This window comes from Microcaecilia unicolor, chromosome 6 (genome assembly GCF_901765095.1).
Source record: "Microcaecilia unicolor chromosome 6, aMicUni1.1, whole genome shotgun sequence".
Taxonomy (NCBI): domain Eukaryota; kingdom Metazoa; phylum Chordata; class Amphibia; order Gymnophiona; family Siphonopidae; genus Microcaecilia; species Microcaecilia unicolor.
The window spans coordinates 174,711,130-174,728,236 of record NC_044036.1 but is presented as its reverse complement, the minus strand read 5'-3'; positions in this window follow the sequence as shown (position 1 = coordinate 174,728,236).

Below are 17,107 nucleotides of genomic sequence, written 5' to 3'. Positions count from 1 at the left end.
TCCCACGACCAAATGGCTTGGATTTGGTCGTTTCTGAGATGGGCGTCCTCGGTTTCCATTATCACCAAAAATTGGGGACAACCATCTCTAAGGCTGACCTAAATGTTGAGATTTAGGCATCCCTGACCGTATTATCAAAACGAAAGATGGCTGCCCATCTTGTTTTGATAATACGGGTTTCCCCTACACAGAGTTTGATGCAGCTAGGTCCTCAATATTCAAAAGTTGTAAGGGGAGGTCCTGCACGTAAACAGCAATCTACAGTCATTCAGCATGATCTTATACACCTCTTTGTTTATGGAAACAAGGCTAAAAGGTGATATTCTTTGAACCCAGGCTAACAAAAGGTTTAGAAAGAATTGCAAGCATGTATAAGACCTCTAGGGTTCCAGCAATGTGGACTATAGACCAGTGGCGTACCTAGGATAGTTGACACCCGGGACCGGTCATTTTTGAACACCCCCCCCCCCCCAAATCCAGTACTAGGCATGCCGAGAATACAAAACACTCAGGACCTATAGAGCAATTCTACCATACCATAAGCAGTCATTTCTACGAGTCACACAAGGAAAAGGAAAGCATCTTAAACACTACAGTGAGCACTAGAACATCAATTCACCTATTGTAAAACGAAACCAGACAGAATAGTACAGATCGTAGATCCTGCACAGTCAATGCCAACTGAAAGCCATGTCTTTTTCACAATCACAGATACACCCTAATCCACTATAGAATAAGTAATCATAAACTTTCTATTTAGACAAAAATTAAACTGAACCCCCAATGCCAGACTCTGCATACAATGCAACACCACAGAAACAGAAACTGTCCCCTAGTACTGTGCAAAATATAAAGACAGCAGATGTAAATTTGAAAAAAAAAACCTAACAAGTACCAATCACCACTTTACAAATTAACAAATAGAAATAAAACAAATATAGAAAGTAAAATAATACCATTTTATTGGACTAATACATTTAGCTTTCAGAGGCCAAAACCTCCGTCCTCGGGTCAGTACAGTATAGTGCTGTTACAGTATCCTATCCTGACCTGAGGAAGGGGGTTTTGTTCTCCGAAAGTTAGTCAAAATGTATTAAAATTAGTCCAATAAAAAGATTACCTTATTTACATGTTCTATTATAAACATTTAACACATCTACAATACTTTATCCTAAAGCAAAAAAAAAATAAAAAAATATATTTTATTTACAGTTTGTTGTCTCTGGTTTCTGCTTTCCTCATCTTCTTTTCACCGTCTTCCTTCCATCCAGCATCTGTCTTCACTCTCTCTCTCTCTGCCATCCAGTGTCTGCCCTCTCTGCCGTCCCTTCCATCCACTGCCTGCCCTTTCTCTCTGCCCCTTCAATCCACCATTTGCCCTCCCTCTCCCATCCATCCAGGGTCTGCCCTCCCTCTCGCTCCCCCTTCCATCTAGGATCTGTCCCCTCTCTCTCTGCCCCTTTTTTCAGCCCCCAGTTCCAGCCCCCTTCTCCCCTCTGAACACCCCCACCCCAGTCCCCTTCTCCCCTCCCCTTCTCCTGTCTGAGACCCCCACCACAGTCCCCTTCTCCCCTCCCCTGTCTGAGACCCCCACCCCAGTCCCCTTCTCTCCTCTGAACACCCCCATCCCAGTCCCCTTCTCCCCTCCCCTTCTCCCCTCTGAGATCCCCACCCCAGTCCCCTTCTCCCCTCCCCCTCCCCTGTCTGAGATCCCCACCCCAGTCCCCTTCTCCCCTCCCCTTCCCTTCTCCCCTCTGAGATCCCCACCCCAGTCCCCTTCTCCCCTCCCCTGTCTGAGGACCCCACCCCAGTCCCCTTCTCCCCTCTGAACACCCCCACCCGAGTCCCTTTCGCCCCTCTCCTTCCCCACCTCAGTCCCGTTAAAACCGGCGAAGCAGCGTCGCAGGCAGCGCCTCATGCCCTGCTTGTAAAAAAAAATCAAATCTCCTTCCTCCTCCTCCTCGTCTTGACGTCGACTCGGGCCTTCCAATCAAATTGATTGGAAGGCCCGAGTCGACATCAAGACGAGGAGGAGAAGGAGGAAGGAGATTTGATTTTTTTTTTTTTTACAAGCAGGGCACGAGGCGCTGCCTGCGACGCTGCTTCGCCGGTTTTTTAAATGTGCGGCGCCGCGGGAACGGCCATGGGAGGCGGCGGGAGCGGAGCACCCCCCACCCACTGGCACCCGGGGCGGACCGCCCCCACCGCCCCCCCATTGGTACACCACTGCTATAGACCCCCTCTGGTAGTCCTTCTAATAGACAACTTTTATGTCACCCAGTACTTTCCAGAATTGAGAGGGCTCTCCTTACCAGTGAGGTAATAGTAGGAGAAGATTTGAAGAGAAAACTGAATGGTATAATACATACCCCTCCCCCCCCCCCCCCCCCCCCCCCCCCCCCCCGTTTACTAAAGCTTAGCTCAAGTTATCTGCAGGAAGGCCCATTTTATTTCTATAGGCCCTGCTGCAGATAACTTGAGCTAGGCTTTATGAACAACCCCCATTACCCAAACACAGTTTCCTATATTTGATTAACTACATTATTGTACCACTGTATGTATTGTGTTTTTGGCTGGTGAAATCACTGTACATAAGTACATAAGTAGTGCCATACTGGGAAAGACCAAAGGTCCATCTAGCCCAGCATCCTGTCACCGACAGTGGCCAATCCAGGTCAAGGGCACCTGGCACGCTCCCCAAACGTAAAAACATTCCAGACAAGTTATACCTAAAAATGCGGAATTTTTCCAAGTCCATTTAATAGCGGTCTATGGACTTGTCCTTTAGGAATCTATCTAACCCCTTTTTAAACTCCGTCAAGCTAACCGCCCGTACCACGTTCTCCGGCAACGAATTCCAGAGTCTAATTACACGTTGGGTGAAGAAAAATTTTCTCCGATTCGTTTTAAATTTACCACACTGTAGCTTCAACTCATGCCCTCTAGTCCTAGTATTTTTGGATAGCGTGAACAGTCGCTTCACATCCACCCGATCCATTCCACTCATTATTTTATACACTTCTATCATATCTCCCCTCAGCCGTCTCTTCTCCAAGCTGAAAAGCCCTAGCCTTCTCAGCCTCTCTTCATAGGAAAGTCGTCCCATCCCCACTATCATTTTCGTCGCCCTTCGCTGTACCTTTTCCAATTCTACTATATCTTTTTTGAGATACGGAGACCAGTACTGAACACAATACTCCAGGTGCGGTCGCACCATGGAGCGATACAACGGCATTATAACATCCGCACACCTGGACTCCATACCCTTCCTAATAACACCCAACATTCTATTCGCTTTCCTAGCCGCAGCAGCACACTGAGCAGAAGGTTTCAGCGTATCATCGACGACGACACCCAGATCCCTTTCTTGATCCGTAACTCCTAACGCGGAACCTTGCAAGAAGTAGCTATAATTCGGGTTCCTCTTACCCACATGCATCACTTTGCACTTGTCAACATTGAACTTCATCTGCCACTTGCACGCCCATTCTCCCAGTCTCGCAAGGTCCTCCTGTAATCGTTCACATTCCTCCTGCGACTTGACGACCCTGAATAATTTTGTGTCATCGGCGAATTTAATTACCTCACTAGTTATTCTCATCTCTAGGTCATTTATAAATACATTAAAAAGCAACGGACCCAGCACAGACCCCTGCGGGACCCCACTAACTACCCTCCTCCACTGAGAATACTGGCCACGCAATCCTACTCTCTGCTTCCTATCTTTCAACCAGTTCTTAATCCATAATAATACCCTACCTCCGATTCCATGACTCTGCAATTTCTTCAGGAGTCTTTCGTGCGGCACTTTGTCAAACGCCTTCTGAAAATCCAGATATACAATATCAACCGGCTCCCCATTGTCCACATGTTTGCTTACCCCCTCAAAAAAATGCATTAGATTGGTGAGGCAAGACTTCCCTTCACTAAATCCGTGCTGACTTTGTCTCATCAGTCCATGTTTTTGTATATGCTCTGCAATTTTATTCTTAATAATAGCCTCCACCATCTTGCCCGGCACCGACGTCAGACTCACCGGTCTATAATTTCCCGGATCTCCTCTGGAACCCTTCTTAAAAATCGGAGTAACATTGGCTACCCTCCAGTCTTCCGGTACTACACTCGATTTTAGGGACAGATTGCATATTTCTAACAGTAGCTCCGCAAGTTCATTTTTTAGTTCTATTAATACTCTGGGATGAATACCATCAGGTCCCAGTGATTTACTACTCTTCAGCTTGCTGAACTGACCCATTACATCCTCCAAGGTTACAGAGAATTTGTTTAGTTTCTCCGACTCCCCCGCTTCAAATATTCTTTCCGGCACCGGTGTCCCCCCCAAATCCTCCTCGGTGAAGACCGAAGCAAAGAATTCATTTAATTTCTCCGCTACGGCTTTGTCCTCCTTGATCGCCCCTTTAACACCATTTTCGTCCAGCGGCCCAACCGACTCTTTGGCCGGTTTCCTGCTTTTAATGTATCTAAAAAAATTTTTACTATGTATTTTTGCTTCCAACGCTAATTTCTTCTCAAAGTCCTTTTTTGCCCTCCTTATCTCCGCTTTGCATTTGGCTTGGCATTCCTTATGATCTATCCTGTTACTTTCAGTTGGTTCTCTTCTCCACTTTCTGAAGGATTGTTTTTTGGCTCTAATGATTTCCTGTACCTAGCAGGCCTTAGTGTTTAGGCTGGCTAAGCCAATATCCTAACATTACTTATTTATAATATGGAGTCAGGTGTAGAAGGAGGCTTCTGAGGGAAGGAGAATGCAAAGGTTTCCACTGATCCTGGAAGTGAAGAGGAGGATTCAGAGAATATCGCAAGGAACTCAGAAAAGGAGGGTCAGGATTCCACAGAGAAGAAGACTCTACTGCTATATTTGAATTCAGTCTCCGTTTCCACTGCTCCTTTGAATATTTTTGCACCCCATATGCAGGATTTACACTTCTATGTACTACAAATTTTCTGTCGATGACACAACCATTCGACTCTTTGATCTCTCCTCTTTAATTCAATGCTATACATGTGGGAACTAGCAATATTCTAGCATTTTGTAATTTATTTATGTCTCATCATTCCTTGCATACACAAAACATGTAAGAGGCGGCAAATCAAAAAAACAAGTCTACGTTATTATGGATAGAAAGGAGAAATCAAACATTAAGGAAAAATATAAAGCAATCAGATGGATTCCCATCAAAATCAAGTACCTAATCCAATAAGACCCATAATTTCACATTCCCCCAACAGACTGACAAACTAAGAAAAAATAGTTTCCTAACTTCTTTTTCCAAAAGTAACTTTTTCAATTGAGTAGGTTCTAGGAAAACATAATTAGAATAGAAATGTAATCAATCAACAATCCCCTGCTGCCAGAACACATGGTTTTTAACTGAAGAAAAGCCTTCCTACATAGCTGGGTTACCCAAGCTACATCTGAAAATATTTGCAATTTAGCACCACAAAACAGGAAATCTTTCTTTTTTGAAGTAAGCTTTTCATAATGTGATGAGGCACGGAACTACAAGGTCCAGAATGCATTGCAGCAGCAAGCGAATCAGAGTCAGGGGGAGGACTCTAGCCAGGAGAGTGAGAAGCCAGCGGTTGATTGGGAAATTGAACCAGGTGTGAGAGGATTGCAGGCAGCTTTATTAAGAGAGTGGTGGAAAGCTGTGGGGGGGAGATGGAAGCACTGGGGGAGCTCTCTCTGGGAAAGGTGACAGCTCTGAGAAGGAAAGTAAATTATTTTGTTTCTCTGTTTGAGTTTGAGGAACTGTGTAAAGTTTGAGAAGGGTTTAAGAAGCAGGCTCTGAGTAAAGTGCCTTATGTTATGTTTGACTTGAAGAAATGTTTATGTTAAAGACATTAATAAAACCCTTAATTACAAGAAGCCTGGTGTTGATGAGCATTTTGTGAAGGGGGAAGAGGAGGCAGAAAGCTCCCCGGTGTTTGAGACAGAATCCTGTGAGTTACTGAGAAGGCTAGAGTGTGTGAATGTGTGTAGGAAGCTAAGCAGGGTCAGCCCTGGCTGGAGTCTGGAAGGGTGACCAGCTCACAATAATCATAATTCAATCCTTCCCACAAGTAAGAAAAACAAGGAGGGTAGATCGTTCAGATATGTTATCGAGTATTCTCCAAAAAGTTGGTTAGATTGAAGTCCTGGAGCGAAACAGGGGCAGTGATGTAGGGAGAAGGGAGGAGCCTGCAGAGCCAGCAGCCAATGCCTCAAGGCTGCCTGCGGACCTGGTGCCGCGCTTTTTTTTAAAAATATTTTTTCTCATTAGCGTTGGCGCTCAGCTCAATCAGCTGAGCGCTTCTTCTTTTTGTAGCGCCGGCCCTGCTGCTCAACTGGAAAAGCAGCAGTAGCCGGCAATAGGAGCTGGGGCTGGTGTGGGCCTGGAAGAAAAGTGGGCAGGCGTGTGTGTGCGAGTGGGTGGGCGGGCCAGAGGTGAAATTGGGTGGGCCTGGGCCCACCCAGGCCCACCCGTAGCTACACCCCTGATTCAATCAGGTGAAATGCTGCCAACAAATCTAAGGATACAAGCAGAGCAACTTTCCCAAGTTCTTGATTTACTACTACTACTAACAGTGGAGGAGTGGCCTAGTGGTTAGGGTGGTGGACTTTGGTCCTGGGGAACTGGGTTCAATTCCCACTGCAGGCACAGGCAGCTCCTTGTGACTCTGGGCAAGTCACTTAACCCTCCATTGCCCCATGTAAGCCGCATTGAGCCTGCCATGAGTGGGAAAGTGCGGGGTACAAATGTAACAAAAATAAAATATTACTACTATAAATCATTTCTATAGTGCTACTAGGCGTACGCAGCGCTTCACAAATGAACATGAAGAAAAGACAGTCCCTGGTCAAAAGAGCTTACAATCTAAATCAGGACAGACAGACAGGACCAATAAGGATAAGAGTAAGACAGACAGAAGGAAACGTGGAGGGGCATAATCGAATGAAAACATCTATCTCCATGGGCGTTTATCTCCGAGAACGGGACCGTGAAGGGGCGGACCAAAACGTATTTTCGCAAAAAATAGACGTCCATGTTTTATTCGACAATTTGTGAGCTGGGCGTTTTTGTTTTTCAGCGATAATGGAAAATGAAAGCGCCCAGCTCAAAAACGAATAAATCCAAGGCATTTGTTTGTGGGAGGGGCCAGGATTCATAGTGCACTGGTCCCCCTCACATGCCAGGACACCAACCGGGCACCCTAGGGGGCACTTTTACAAAAACAAAAAAAAAAAGTAAAAGAGCTCCCAGGTGCATAGCACCCTTCCCTTGTGTGTTGAGACCCCCAAATCCCCCTCAAAACTCACTGCCCACAAGTCTACACCATTACTATAGCCCTAAGGGGTGAAGGGGGGCACCTACATGTGGGTACAGTGGGTTGGACGACTAAGCATTAAGCAGCACAATTGTAACAGGTAGGGGGGGATGGGCCTGGGTCCACCTGCCTGAAGTCCACTGCACCCCCTAACAAGTGCTCCAGGGACCTGCATACTGCTGCCAGGGAGGTCGGTATGACATTTGAGGGTGAAAATAAAAAGTTGTGAAACATCATTTTTTTTGTGGTGGGAGGGGGTTAGTGACCACTGGGGGAGTCAGGGGAGGTCATCCCCGATTCCCTCTGGTGGTAATCTGGTCATTTAGGGCACTTTTTGGGGCCTTATTCGTGAAAAAACAGGGTCCAGGAAAAGTGCCCTAAATTCTAGCTACAAACGCATACTTTTTTTCCATTATCGGCGAAAGGCGCCCATCTCTGTTCAGGTGATAACCACGCCCCAGTCCCGCCTTCACCATGCCTCCGACACACACCCGTCAACTTTGTATGCTTCCGCGATGGAGTGCAGTTCAAAACGTCCAAGTTCGGCTTTCGATTATACCGCGTTATTCTTTTTTGTGAGATAAACGTCCATCTCCCGATTTAGGTCGGAACTTGGGCGTTTTTCTCGTTCGATTATAAGCAGGATAGGGAAAGGGACTGTTGAAGAGAGGAAGACAAGATAAAGGTTACAAGCAAGTGACAAGTTAGTTTGAGTGAAGTTCGCTTACGAGTCCTGTTATCACTGTTTCAGTGCTGTGCCCTGTTCTAAATCATGACTGATGGGAGTGTAAATTGTTAGTAGACCCAACATAAGATTGAAGTTAGTTAAAGAGTACTATTTCCGGTATCTTTGACAAAAAAAGAAAGATTAGACACAGGGCGATAATTGCTTGGTTGAGACAGATCCAGTGTATGTTTTTTGCGGACAGGTTTAATAATTGCATGTTTAAATGGGGATGGGACTATTCCAATGGTTAAGTTATGAGCTATTATTGAATAAAGACATAAGAGTACACCTAAGGTATGCTGTTTTAACCATATTGATAGAACAAGATCCAGAGAACAGAATGTCATGTTAAGTCTATTCAGAAGTTGAGTGACTGATGTTATTGCCGTAATGTTGAATGACACCCATTGGGAATTGGATTATTGGTAAGAATGAATTGTGATAATAGGAGAAATGGAACCCTAAGTTTTTCTACTTTAGAAGTAAAGTACAGTGTTAAATCTTCTGACTGAATATGAACAGTCGGAATTGTATCAGTTATAGATGCAGTGAGGCTGTTGAAAAAATGAAAAAGCTGTTTAGTTGAACTTCCTGCCTCTTGAATTTGTTTACAAAAGAATATTTTTTTGCTTGACAAATCTGGGTGGAGTAATATTGTTGAATTTTTCGACACTGTGCCTTGTAAGCTCATATAACTGAGACACTGGTTGTTTAAGAAGGTCCTCCAAACCTCTTACAATCTTCCACATGTCAACTAAACTCACATCACCAGTAGGAACACACAATTCAGATGTTAAACTAGCAATCCATTCCATACTACCAGTTTCAGAGAGGTAGATGCCAAGCCTGCTGATAAATTCAGTGGAATATTGAGAGTAGAAGAATCCTCTCAGTGGTTGTGGAGAACCATATTGGGTATTGCAAAATCCACTGGACTCAAGAAAGATACTGGAGGGGGCAGGGTGGGTCTGCCCCCCAAACTGAGGGAAACTCCAGAGGTAGAACTTATAGACAATTCTGTCAGGTGTTGCCGCAACTGATATAACATGTCTATCAAGAGGACCGACCACCTTCCAGTGCCAACGATCTTCTTCCCTTTACCCTTTCTTTTAACCATGATGTTTAAGGCAAAGTTAAAGGTACCGGGTGAACTACAGAAGTCATTAGAGATTAGTCCCTGGGCTCTGGGCTCATCATGAGCTTCGAACGTGCTTCAAACGGGCATGTCTTTTTGGTCACACCCCTTCAGGCCATGCTCCTGCAATTGTGTGGCTGTGGCCATGCGCCACAGGAGTGGGTGCAAACTTAATCTCATTGGTCAGCCAAGCACCTCACCACAGCATAGGGATCTTCGGGATAGCTCTCCTGCAGGTATCACGAACCATATATCAGCCGCTGGGTGAGAAAATGTCAATATTTTATCAGATAATTTAACATGATGCTCCTTTTGATCCCTTCCACCCAATGATATGCTGCCAAGTTCTTTGTCAAGGGTTTTTTGTCAGCTCTGTTTCATGTAATGAGACTCTTAGTTTTCATAATATAACGTAACGAGGGCCCTTATGAAACCCCTCCTAGCACATAATTGGTCCATCTCATTATTGGTAATAACCTGTTGCAAGGTGGGCTTTCTTTGTACCTTTACCACCAAACTGTGGTGTAGCAGCACAGTTCACACACCTAGTTAATAAAGCAGACAAAAAATACAGAACTAGTACAATCTCATCAGACAGTTCTGTCATCATAATTATTCAGATAGTGTTTTTATTGAAGCAAAGGCAGAAAAGCCACTGCTTGAACTCCACTCATGTAAATATAGTTGAGAACTGTATATTCCTCCCATTCCATTCATTAAGTACTTCTACTGTGAACTGATGATAGTTAATCAGTGCCAGTGAAGCACCACTAGTGCTTCATGTGTCTCTTATGAGTGCAAATAGTTATTTAATGCTAGCATAATTCTGAAATCTTTGTTCTTACATTTTACTGTCTCTTGTAAATACTTATTAAATGTCAGCTATTGCTCTTCAAATGGCAAAATGATATTTCCTGCAAAAGAAAATGACCTTCTTAAACTGAAAGCACAATTCCTGAACAATGTCCTTCTTAATTATAGTGCATCAAATCAATGTAACGTTTTGACCCAGAAAAAAGCTTTCTGGCCCCTTGGCAACATAAGTCATAAAATTAGAAGTTGAAAATGAACTTTATGATCCAGGTTGGTGTTAACGCTAACAGTTCTTACACCATAGTTCAAAGCAAATGCAGGTACATGAGGGAGAGAAACATAGAAACATGACAGCAAACAAAGGGCCAAATAGCCCATCCAGTCTGCCCATCCTCTGTAACCCCTAACTCTTTCTTTTCCTAAGGGATCCCATGTGCTTGTCCCACGCTCTCTTTTAAATTCTGACACAGTCCTTGTGCCCATGACCTCCACTGGGAGGCCATTCCACGCATTCACCACCCTTTCCGTAAATAATACGTTCATAGTGTAAAGAGTATGTAGGACAGGCCCCAAAGGAACCCTGGGATAGGCCAGAATACCCCCGTTATAGGCAGGCATTCCCCAGGAAAAAACTAGAAATAAAGAACTACAACTCCCAGCATGCCCCAAGGGAGACCGGGGATAAAAGAAACTATGTGCATTCCCAGGAGTCTCCAGAGGAGGGCCGCAGGGGAAGGAATAAGGCTGATTCTCCAACCTGGTGGAAGAGGTGGTGGAACAGGTGGGTGGAGAAAGAAGAGCCACCAAAGAGCTTTAATGAAAGAAAGGGTGAGCAGCTGGGAGAAGGGCGGGGCGAGGAGAATATGGATTGGGCTCCTGAGGAGAGAGAAGGAGAGAGTGAGCCTTGCCCTATGGAGTTGACTGAACCGGAGAACACCCTGGAAGAGCCGATGGACTTTTCAGCTCTGGCTCAGCGAAAGCCAAGGAAGTAGTGGGGCCAAGCCGGGTCAAGCGGGAGGAGGTCAGGTAGGAGTATGACTGACCAAGAGGGTGGGACCCTAGGCTTTGAGCCCGTGCAAAGCCATTACTGAACTATGTTTTGAAAGCCTGGCTAAACTGAGCTGTGTTTTGAAAGCTTGGCTAGAACTGAACTGTGTTTTTGAAAGCCTGGCTAAATTGAGCTGTGTTTTGGAAAGCTTGGCTAGAACTGAACTGTGTTTTTGAAAGCCTGGCTAAATTGAGCTGTGTTTTGGAAAGCTTGGCTAGAACTGAACTGTGTTTTTGAAAGCCTGGCTAAATTGAGCTGTGTTTTGGAAAGCTTGGCTAGAACTGAACTGTGTTTTGGAAAGCCTAGCTGGACTGAGCTATGTTTTTGAAGCTTGGCTAGAACTGAACTGTGTTTTTGAAAGCCTAGCTGGACTGAGCTATGTTTTTGAAGCTTGGCTAGAACTGAACTGTGTTTTTAAAAGCCTGGCTAAACTGAACTGTATTTTGAAAGCCTGGCTAAACTGAGCAGGGGGGTAAAGCTTGGCTAAAAGTGAACTGTGTTTTGGCAAACCCCGCTACACTGAACAGGGTATTTTTTTTTTTTTATTATTTGCTGCCACTCTTCCCCAGGAGGGAGGGAGAGGGAGCAGCTGTGGAAGCCTGGACTGGGAAACTAACCTGATTGAGAGAGGTGAATGATAACCGTGCTTTGTTTTGTGTTTTGGTGCCACAACTGAGGGAAGGAGGGAAGCCCCTCCTAGGCAATAAAAACCTTCATTGTTCTGAGGGAGAAAGGAGCAGTACGGGAAGGTGTTCTTCAGGTGTGGAGAGCTGCAATCGCTGAGGGAAGAGGATCCACTTTACAATTGGTGGCAGTGGTGGGATCGCGTCGCGGACCTGTCGCTCGAGGAGGCCAAGACCAGCAGGACAGAAAAGCCCGACGGAGGGGCCAATGCTGAGAAAGGCGCAGACCCGTCTGGGGTTCCGGTAAGCGGGGCCTAGATTGGGGGAAATAAAGGGATCCTAGTAAAAGGGGAAACATAAGTAGTGAAACCGCACTTGGAGGTGTCCTCTGTGTTTTTTTCCCACCAGGAGTCGCTGTTCCGGAGCAAAGATGGACCCCAAGGAGATCTTCGCTTGGATGACGATGCAGTTCCAGAAACAGCAAGAACTGACGGGGAAGATGGTGGAAGACTCCTTGACGGCGGCACGAGAGCAACAACAACCGGTGCTGAATATGCTCCAGGACTTTTTTCAGCGAGGGATCGAGGCTCCCAGGGGCGGTGGAGCCGGAGCAACCGGACAGGGGCCAGGAGGAAGCGGTGCGGTAGGACATTTATCCCTGAACTCACTCACTTGGGGAAAGTTGTCTGAGCAGGATAATGTGGATGATTTCCTGACCGCCTTCGAGAGGGTGGCAGTGGCCGCAGGATGGCCACAAGAGCAGTGGGCCATGCGGTTAGTGCCTTCATTATCTGGGGAGGCTCTAGGAGCCTTTAGAGACTTGGCTCCTGGGGACGCTGCCAACTATGGGAGGTTGAGAGAGGCCATTAAAGACCGGTATGGACTGAGTACCCAGGCTTATAGGCGTAAGTTTCGGTCCACTAAATGGGAAAAGGGGGAAACCCCTAAAGCGCTGGCCACTAGACTGATGGACTTGGTAAAGAAATGGTTGGAACCTGATCGCCACACCACGGGAGAGATTCTTCAAGAATTAGTAGTGGAGCAGTTCCTGCAGGGCCTTCCCAAGGAGATTAGGGCAGGATTGGTCCAAAGGGGCTGTAAGACGGTGGAGGCCGTGACAGCCGGGTTGGAGTGTTATTTGGAAGCCCAACATTGGGGAGAACCTGACCTGGAGGGGGGTAAGCCCCGAACTGTGGGAGGCTGGGGTTCCAAAAGTTCCTTCTTTAAGCTAGATCCCCAGGGGGGGAAACCCGATTACGGCTGCGGGGGTAAAAAGCCTGTAGTACCCTCAGGCCCTGAAAGAAAGGCCCCCTCGTATGAAGGAAAAATCTGTTATAAGTGTGGGAAGACGGGGCACTTCCGGAGGGATTGCCCAGGTCGAGAGGGATGGACCTCGCAGGTTGCCCAAGGGTTTAGGCCTCGGTATACTGCTAAGGTGGAGGTTGAGGGTTTACCGATTGTAGCCATGTTAGACTCCGGGGCAGACCAGTCCATGATCTCTAGGAGGTTATGGGAACAAATAAGAAAGAGGAGGACAGGAGGTAAGGATACCTATGAGGGAGCAGTGGCTATTCAATGTATACATGGGGCCAGTACTCGTTATACCCTCCATAGGGTTCACGTGAAGGGGCCTACAGGGGAGATAGAGATAGCTGTTGCCGTTCTGCCCAGACTGCCACAGGAGATGATTTTGGGAAGGGACTGGCCCCCCTTTACCGAGTGTATTAGTGAAAAAAGAGTGTTGGTCACTACCCGCTCTCAGGCTCGGCGAGACCCTGAGACTGAGGAAGAGGGAATAGGAGGTATTTTTCCTTTTCAAGGGGAGGTCTTACGGGAGCCTGGAAAAGAGAGAAAGGGGAAAGCTTTGAAAAAAAAGGAGCAGAGGGGCAGACGGGAGGCCTTGGAGCAGGCAAGAAAAGAAAGTTATCTGCCAGTGGCCCCGAAAGAATTGAGCGAGCAGTTTCCCCAGTTTCATAGGGAGCAGGCCACGGACCCTACTTTAGAGTATGCCTGGGAACGGGCCCGACAGGGGGAGGGCCAGGAAGCCCCGGGGTTCATGATAGAAAGGGACATTCTATATCGCAGGGTACCCAATTGGGAAAACTCGGAAGCGGGGAGACAGCTAGTAGTCCCCCAAGCTTTCCGTCCCCTAGTAGTAAGGCTCGCGCATGATCACCCTTTGGGGAGGCATAAGGGCTCCCAAGCTACCCTGACTCAGATATTGGGCCGGTTTTATTGGCCAGGAGTTTATGGGGAGGTGGAGAGGTATTGCAAGTCCTGCCCCAACTGTCAGAAGGTGACAGACCGGCTACCGCCTAAGGCTCCGTTAAAACCCCTTGCTAGAGTGGAACAACTGGGGAGGAGAATAGCCATGGATATTATTGGCCCAGTAACAAAATCTCAGAGAGGCTTCCTCTACGTTTTAGTGGTTATGGATATGGCCACTAGGTACCCCTGGGCCATTCCTTTGAGAAGCATATCAGCGAAGGTCATTGCTGTTGGATTATTTGTAGTAAATAATTAGCAGATTTTAGTACACACAGCTTCAGCTTTAGAAATGTTAATTTCTTTCTTCATCTCTCTCTCATTCACCCCTGAATAATTCACTGCTGAGTCACTTTAAAGTTGAAGTAACAAAACATCTGTTTACTCACAGTTTGTAGTTAGATTATAATCAGACAGGCTTATATATACATATTACTATACATTTGTATTATCAGCTCCTTCCATGTGCTTAGATGGTAATGGATGCTCACACCACCATAGATCCTCTCAGGTTAGGAGAGATCATGAGCTCCATGTGCTCCATGTGCTGCATGTGCTGCATCTAACCCCCACAGGAAGTTGCATAGCTATGTGACCTCTCTAAGTAATTCACATCAGAGGTCACAGAGTAATCACAGAGAAATAATAGGTGACAGGCAATGCATGTAAAATACAATTACATTCCAACAAACCCCTTCTCATGCATAACTGTCATGCAATTATTTATTCATACAAAGTCCAAGCTTTATACGCAGATTCACAAAATGTTCTCTGGGTAACGGTTTGGTCATGATGTCAGCTGTCATCTCACTGGTGTGACAATAGTGTAGACTGATGACCCCTTCTTTCGCCAACTCTCGCACGTTGTGGTATTTCGTTGCGATGTGCTTGGTGCGTGACTGAACCTTGTCATTCTGTGACAGTCGGATGCAGCTCTGATTATCTTCCATTATCTGGATTGGTCTCTTTTCAGCTATTCCGAAATCCAGCATAAGTTTTTCAATCCACATCAGTTCTCTGCACGCTTCCGATACAGCCACGTATTCAGCTTCTGTAGAAGACAAACTCACAATACTTTGTTTATGACTGGCCCATGAAATTTGTACATTTCCATACATAAACACATATCCACTTGTGGATTTATAATCAGAATGATCCCCTGCCCAATCTGAATCACAGTAACATATTAGTTTTGGATTACTATTGGCTGAAATCTTTAATTTACAATCAATGGTACCCTTTAAATACCTTACCATCCTTTTAACTGCAGTCCAATCTGATTTGGTAGGTGAGCTGACCCTTCTGCTCAAAATTCCTACTGCATTTGCTATATCAGCCCTGTATGTGGTAGCTAGATATAAAAGCTTACCTATGGCTGATCTATATTGGATGTTATCTGGTAAAGGTTCTCTTACTGTTTCATCCTTCAGAAAATCAGTGATCATGGGAGTGCTTACAACTTGGGCATCTTGCATACCTAAACTTTCAATAAGCTCATTTATTTTCTGCTTCTGGCTTAGAAGATAAGAACCATCATTTTGTTTCTCAATTTCTATACCAAGATAGTATGACACATTTCCAAGTTCTTTTATCTCAACATTCTGGTTTAAACACTTTACAATGTCCTTGTACTCTTGCTCACTTTTGCTTGCAATGAGCAGATCATCAACAAAAGCTAAAATGTATGCATATTGTCCATTTGTGCACCTAGTGTACAAACATTTATCTGCTTCACCTTGCTTAAATCCTAAATTTGTCAATATTTCATGCAATTTTTCATTCCAACATTTTGCACTTTGCTTTAATCCATAAAGACCTTTGTTTAATTTACACACTAGCTGTCTTTGTTTTGTATTTATGAAACCTGTTGGTTGTTCCATGTACAAGTCTTCAGTTATATCTCCATGAAGAAACGCTGTTTTCACATCAATGTGTTTGACTTGCATGCCTTTTGAGACTGCAATGTTCAGAAGTGTTCTGATTGTCGTGTGTTTCACTACAGGTGCAAACACTTCATCAAAATCTTCTCCATATTTTTGAAGATATCCCTTTGCCACTAATCTGGCTTTATACCTTTCCACTTTTCCTTGTGCATTCCTTTTTAACTTGAATACCCATTTGCATCCTATAGCTTTCTTGCCAGGAGGTAATTTTGTAAGAATCCAAGTATTATTTTTATCCAATGCATCAATTTCTTCTTGTGCAGCTTTACGCCATTCAGCAGCTTCTTCTGCTGGCATTTTCTCAATCTCATCCCATGTTAAGGGCTCTTGAGCTTCTGCTGACTTTGTTAGGTAAGACAGTCTTGGGGGTGGAACACCTTTGTTTTCCCTGGATGAGCGTCTGACAACAGGTTGGTCTGACCTTTCTGCATCCTCTAAATCTGAGAGTTCTTCTCCAATTGATTCCCCTTCTCCAACTGTACTGTCTTCTTCAATGATCCTTTCTGTGTCTGTTTCCTCTGCCTGTTCCTCGTTAGATACAGGTGAGTTGCTTTCAGACATCTGCCTTGGTATGGCATTTATATACACTGGCATGTCTATTATTGTTCTAGTTTCATATTCTGGATGATAAGGCTCATCTGGGATAATCCAGCCTTTATCAACCCTTTTGTTTTCATCAAAATATGTAACATGTCTTATGCCAACAATGCCAGTTTTCAGATTCAAAATTCTATATCCTTTGTGTCCTGGAGCATAGCCAACTAAAATGCCCCTTTCTGTTGTGGAATCCAGCTTATGCCTTCTTTGCTTTGGTACATGAGCATATGCTGTACTTCCAAATGTTCTTATGTGTGACAGGTTTGGCTTCCTACCATGCCATGTCTCATGTGGTGTGCGCTCAGCGCCTTTAGTTGGCATTCTGTTTTGTAGGTACACTGCTGTGAGAATGGCTTCCCCCCATAATCTTTTAGGGAGATTGCTATCTGACAGCATACATCTGGTCATTTCCACAATTGACCTAAATTTTCTCTCTGCAACAGAATTTTGCTCTGGTGTATAAGCTACTGTTGTGATATGCTGAATGCCTTCTTGTTCTAGAAATGTGCGCATGCTTTGTGAAATGAACTCACCACCATTGTCGGTCTGAAGAACCTTTGGTTTCTTTCAAATTTATTGCTCACCATGGCTACGTATTTCTTCAGCATGTCTGTGACTTGACTTTTC